General features: G+C 28.8%; 1 long non-coding RNA gene across 1 annotated transcript; it reads right to left on the reverse strand.

The window, feature by feature from the left end:
- Positions 1–2,628: 2,628 nt before the first annotated feature.
- Positions 2,629–6,895, reverse strand: LOC143246063 (uncharacterized). Its single transcript, XR_013025762.1, has 4 exons — positions 6,682–6,895; positions 3,949–4,087; positions 3,444–3,567; positions 2,629–2,924 (listed from the first exon to the last, which is right to left on the reverse strand). It is a non-coding gene; the product is annotated as an uncharacterized LOC143246063 (long non-coding RNA).
- Positions 6,896–7,109: the final 214 nt, after the last annotated feature.

Raw genomic sequence — 7,109 nt, forward strand, 5'->3', positions numbered from 1 at the left:
AATTCTCTAGTCGTGTGACGTGGAAGCTCTTCATCAAACACAGTGTGTGACCCGTCCTTCAGATCAAAATTACCATTTTTAAAGCGCGAAAACCAACGGCGGGCGGTACTTTCAGGCATTGCTCCTTTGCCATACACAGAACAGATCTCACGAGCAGCTTCGGCGGCGTTAACACCTCGATTAAATGCGAAAAGCAGATGGTGTCGAAAATGCTCGATTTTGTCCACTTGACATTCCATTTAATGAGCTAAAAATGAAAGCAAAAATTAAAGACATATGAAAATCAAACACACCATCTATTAGAGCAAAAAATTATCTACCAAATGACATGAAATATTTTGCGAAAGCGTTTCATTTATGAATATATTTTTTTAACTTGAAAAATCGCTCACGAATTATTCCTCAACCCAATAAATATTTTAATTCCAGTACACGTTTATTTTGTCGTGTTTTCAACTTTAAGGTAACAGGATATCTGTTCCCATAAAGATGATACAAGTTGAAATATCCTTCAGTAGCATAAAATTAATTACTAAACCAATCGCGGTTCTCAACTGCCTATGATTTGTATGATTATAGTCAGTAACAATAAGGTTATACAAACAATGTATTTTATTGCCTGATTCACTGAAATCCTATTTATTATTAACAACTAAGATGGTAACTGTAAGATTTCCTACGTAGACAAAACTTCCCATCACTTATTAATACATACCTTGAAACACATGAAAGTTTCTAACAGTTAACATTCTAACTACACTTAACTTTCCTATATATTATACAATATATATATACAAAACTTCCCATCACTTATTAATACATACCTTGAAACACATGAAAGTTTCTAACAGTTAATATTCTAACTACACTTAACTTTCCTATATATTATACAATATATATATACAAACTTCCCATCACTTATTAATACATACCTTGAAACACATGAAAGTTTCTAACAGTTAATATTCTAACTACACTTAACTTTCCTATATATTATACAATATATATATATACAAAACTTCCCATCACTTATTAATACATACCTTGAAACACATGAAAGTTTCTAACAGTTAATATTCTAACTACACTTAACTTTCCTATATATTATACAATATATATATACAAAACTTCCCATCACTTATTAATACATACCTTGAAACACATGAAAGTTTCTAACAGTTAATATTCTAACTACACTTAACTTTCCTATATATTATACAATATATATATATATATACAAAACTTCCCATCACTTATTAATACATAAATTGAAACACATGAAAGTTTCTAACAGTTAATATTCTAACTACACTTAACTTTCCTATATATTATACAATATATATATACAAAACTTCCCATCACTTATTAATACATACCTTGAAACACATGAAAGTTTCTAACAGTTAATATTCTAACTACACTTAACTTTCCTATATATTATACAATATATATATACAAAACTTCCCATCACTTATTAATACATACCTTGAAACACATGAAAGTTTCTAACAGTTAATATTCTAACTACACTTAACTTTCCTATATATTATACAATGAAACGTCATCATCATATCCCATTTCTTAATAAAATTTTTTCAGTAACAACTTATGGATGTAATGATAACAAACTGATAATAAAAGAAAGTATATATATTATAAATGAAAGTTGAAGCCTCAGTAGATATTCAAACCCACTCCCACATACATTTGTTTCTTTGTAAATTGAAAGTTTTATAACTTCTTAAACATTGTATTATTATATTAATATTTATACTAAAGATTGTTTAATTAATTAATTTTATTGATTTTTGTTGAAGATGAAATATGTGTAGTTTAAAACATTCATTACAGATGTTTACACATATTGCTAAGGCTCTACTATTCATTGTCAGTTTTGTTTCTATGTTCTAATTGCTGGCAAAAGTATTTCCATATAAGATTAAAATAAGCAAAAATAACACACATCACAGAGTTAAGTAACAATGAAAGCTTCCTTATTATTTAAACCAACAAGTTCCATTTTATATACTGGAGACAAATTCTCAGCTCATACTAACCCAGAACAGATGATAATCAGATGTTGCAAGGACTGGAAAATAAGTAGGATGTGGAAGTTTCTCCCAGTCTATCTCTTCAATCTTTACAAATGTGATCCTTGCTGTATGGAGCCATGCATTATCCTGGTGTAACACAATACATATATGATTGACCAAAGCAGGCCTCTTTCTTTTCAGTGCAACAGTCAAATCCTCTAACTGTTGACAATAGAAGTCTGATGTAATCTTTACATTGAGTGGCAGCAACTCAAAGTGGATCACACCAAAGATATCCTACCAAATGCTTAACAAGGCTTTCCTAAGGTGGAGGTCCATTATGGGCTGTGCTTTAGCCAGTTTACCTACACTGAGCCATTGTCTGAGACACTTCACATTTTTATAACATGTACATTTTTCATCTCCAGTTACTAACCTGTCCAAAAAAAAAAAAGCAAGGTATGTTCATGGAGAGAAGTGCAAATGTCCACTCTTGCTCCAAGGTTGGCTACTGTCAAATCATGGGAAATCCATTTTCAAAGTTTTGACACCGTTCCAAGCTGTTATGGATGACGGTGAACTGTCAAATGGTTTGAATTAAGCTTCTGTTATAGTTCTTCAACTGTTACAGCACAATCTTCATAAGTTGCTGCCAGCAGTAAGTAACCATTAAACTCAACAGGATGACTTGAACGTGCAGCATTACTTAAGTCACCCGATCTGAACTTCTGAAACCACCTTCGACATTTTCTTTCATTGAGAGACTCCACACCTTGAATGTTTCCATGTAGTTTCTGCTGCACTATTGATTTTTTAAACTCATAAAGTATTATATGCCTAATGTGCTCCTCAGACACATCCATCTTCATGAAGGTTTATTTGATTAATGCTCTGAAAAAGTGGAGTTGGATTAATTTCTTTTATTTGTCTGAAGATTTTTATACATGTCCTACTACATAATCTCTTTCATTAAAGCATCCTACAGAGACAGAAATGATGATGCACAAATTATATGTCAATGTGACAAACCTCATTACCCAATTATTGTAAGGATATTCAGTCTAAATAAAACAAGGCCAAACTAAGAATGAACAATAAAAAGTAGCAATCAGCTTTTTTATAAATAATATAAAAATGATATGTATACTAAATAATTGCTTTTTTAAATTATTAAGTGATAGTAGACTCTGAAGTTAATTTGTAACATTATGTTTGTTTATATACATTTTGAACAATGTTCTAGTGCTTGTTCATTCTAGCAGACAATATTACAGTCATTTATTTGTTCAAAAAAGTTTCTGTATATCTCACAAAACTAACAATATTTATACCAAAGGATATCACATCACCTCAAACAAACAGGAAAGTATAATCAGAAGTACAGTATATAAAAACTTTTTATACACTTACTATTATTCTAGTCTAACCTTCTCCATAAATAATCCAGAGTAAGACACAGCTATCTGAACTCCTCTTCTTAGATGAAATCAGCCTGAAAGGCTCAATTACTTTCTGGTATATTTTGTGTTATAAACTGTATATGATACATCATTTGTTAACATACACGAGTCTTTCATAAATAAAGTTTAAAGTGTGTAACATTATAGTAACTAACTCAGTTTATTTTAATCAATACCAGCAATACAATTAAAGGTAAACAATGAAAAAGTAAAGATTACCAGAACATTAAGTTATCAAATATGAAGACACAATGAGTGATGCATTTCCAGGGGGGAGTAATACATTAAAAACATTCCAGATACACTGTATTCTGACACATATACAAAATATGATGTTATTATCCATAAAAAATTATATGAGGCACATTTTTTAATTTTTTGTTGCATTTTACAACATTTATTCTACTTTTTCATGTAAAAGTTATTAGCTTATAACTTATATATATATTACTGACCTTTGACCTTACGATAAGGTTGTTTCCACTGTTCTAAGGCTTGAATATAGTTGATCCACAAGATGACAGACCACAGACAGTTTCAGATAACTTGTTCATGAGTAGAGAAAGAAATGGAAGGGATTTTCAACTGGGTGTCCTACAGACAAACAAGAAAGAAAGAGAGATTTCAATATGGTTAAGTATTATCTTTTTACAAGAAGCTATAGTTAACTTAATCATCCATGGACAGATTATCCAGTTTATCTTTTAAAAGAATCCTGAGAATCTCACAAGTTGTTACACAAAACTTTAGAACTAGTTTTACATTCTGTGTTCTACAATTCAAAACTCAAATAAAACAAAAGGATAATTTAAATGAATATTGTGAAATCTGTCAGGCTGAATATCAGGTCAAACTACATTTCTAGTACTTTCATCTTGCTAAGAAATACACAGATATACAAGTTTTCTTTGTTTTGTATTATCCAAGATCCCTTTTACCCTCCATTACCACAGATAAGATATATATATATGTATACATATGTAACAGAGAATTTTAATTACAAAATTTTAAATCTTTATCATTAACTGTTATTTTTTATATAAATCACCTTACTAGTAATAAGGACAGTCTTTGAAATCACTTGATCATAACTCATATGAGCTACTCAAAAGAATTCTATAGCCTATTTAATTCATTTTGTTATTAAAATCACTAGCAGTGTAGTTACATGTAAATTAAACAATGAAAGCAATATAACACAAAGTGATGAGTAGTTTAACTGATTATAAGTTTCCAACTAAGTTAAACATCCAAAGTATAATAATACAGTGTTGAGTAGTTTAACTGATTATAAGTTTCCAACTAAGTTAAACATCCAAAGTATAATATCACAAAGTGTTGAGTAGTTTAACTGATTAGAAGTTTACAACTAAGTTAAACATCCAAAGTATAATAATACAGTGTTGAGTAGTTTAACTGATTATAAGTTTCCAACTAAGTTAAACATCCAAAGTGTAATAATACAAAGTGTTGAGTAGTTTAACTGATTAGAAGTTTACAACTAAGTTAAACATCCAAAGTATAATAACACAAAGTGTTGAGTAGTTTAACTGATTATAAGTTTCCAACTAAGTTAAACATCCAAAGTATAATAATACAAAGTATTGAGTAGTTTAACTGATTATAAGTTTCCAACTAAGTTAAACATCCAAAGTGTAATAATACAAAGTGTTGAATAGTTTAACTGATTATAAATTTCCAACTAAGTTAAACATCCAAAGTATAATAATACAAAGTGTTGAGTAGTTTAACTGATTAGAAGTTTACAACTAAGTTAAACATCCAAAGTATAATAATACAAAGTGTTGAGTAGTTTAACTGATTATAAGTTTACAACTAAGTTAAACATCCAAAGTGTAATAATACAAAGTGTTGAATAGTTTAACTGATTAGAAGTTTACAACTAAGTTAAACATCCAAAGTGTTGAGTAGTTTAACTGATTATAAGTTTCCAACTAAGTTAAACATCCAAAGTGTAATAATACAAAGTGTTGAGTAGTTTAACTGATTAGAAGTTTACAACTAAGTTAAACATCCAAAGTGTTGAGTAGTTTAACAGATTATAAGTTTCCAAGTAAGTTAAACATCCAAAGTGTTGACTACGTTACAGTACAATAATTTTTAATACACAAATCAGTGCATATTGTACAACCACAGCTGATATAAAATTGTATATAAATGACCTTTAATAAGTGCAACTGTTTTTCTTCTTTCCAGAGGACCAGTATTTTGTATTTAATACAATCACATTCAATTCTAATACATTACAAATCACATATTATTACTATTTACAAATAAATCTTTAAATTTTAGATATTTTTCTTAAAACACAGAACAGTTACAATGATTTATGATAATATTATGTTATAGTTTTACTGTAATTACTTGTACTATTTACTTTGTCAACTTTTACTGCACACAAAAACTATGTAATCAGTGTTAGCTGTAAATAAGTAATAAGTCTGTTAAATTGATAAATATAAAATGTGTGGTTGAATGAATTTAATAAAGTTATTTACTGATTAACAGGCACATAAAACTATCTTACTTTCATATCTATATGGTATGAATGGAATAAAACCTAATCATTTAAAAAACCCTGATTACAGTTCTCACAAAAATTTTAATAATTATTCATAACACATTGCAATTAGTAATGAGTATAAATATCCACTGACAATACTGTTCACAAAAAGTTATTATTTGACAACCCTACAGATACAACTATGGTATAGAGATATTGGGATGTTTGAATACTTGTTTAAATAATTGTTAATGTTACATAATAAATTACTTTTCAATTTTCTAATGTAAATAAGACTATACACACATGTTGGTTCATTGCATAACTATAAAGCTTACCTAAAAATAAAATGAATAATTTCAAACATGAAAGAAACTAAAGAATAATACAACTGCAATTATACAAATATAAAACTGTTTATAAGAACATATTTACAACTCAGAAATTAACATTGTCAGAAGTCAACATATGCTGCAAAGTTCTGTATAGAATTCATAATTAATTATTACACATCTCAACTGGCAAGAATTTACGACAATGTTAACCCAATGTGATCTTGTTTTTCTTACCATCCTGGAGAGCTTTATAGCATTTAAGCAATAAAATGGATGTAATAAACTCTTTACAATACTTGATCTTTTGTGTACAAAGTTTATACACTTACTTGTAGAGTACCAAGAAAGGTATCATCAAACTCCCTGTACACTTTCCAGATATCACCTTGTGTAACATAGCGGCCTACAGCACTGACTGCCCATTGAAAATCATGCCTAATATTTTCTATGCTTTCACTTCCACGCCTTCAATAGAGCACATATTAAACAAGTAATGTACAGCTGATGATTAAAAACTAAAAAAATTAACGTATACAGTTACAAATACAACTTATTTTGAAGATTCCCTCATTAATATTTAAACTACTTAAAATGTATCATCCATTACGCTTAACATAATTATTATATCTGCGTCTAACTCTTGAACGAAATAAAACATGACGTCATACACTTGTATGATATCACACAGCTCATTGATGACAAGCTTATCTTATAAAACTACAACAAATCTAACCAAACAATTACCAATTGTTACGAA

This window comes from Tachypleus tridentatus, chromosome 3, assembly GCF_004210375.1.
Source record: "Tachypleus tridentatus isolate NWPU-2018 chromosome 3, ASM421037v1, whole genome shotgun sequence".
NCBI classification, from domain to species: Eukaryota; Metazoa; Arthropoda; class Merostomata; order Xiphosura; family Limulidae; genus Tachypleus; species Tachypleus tridentatus.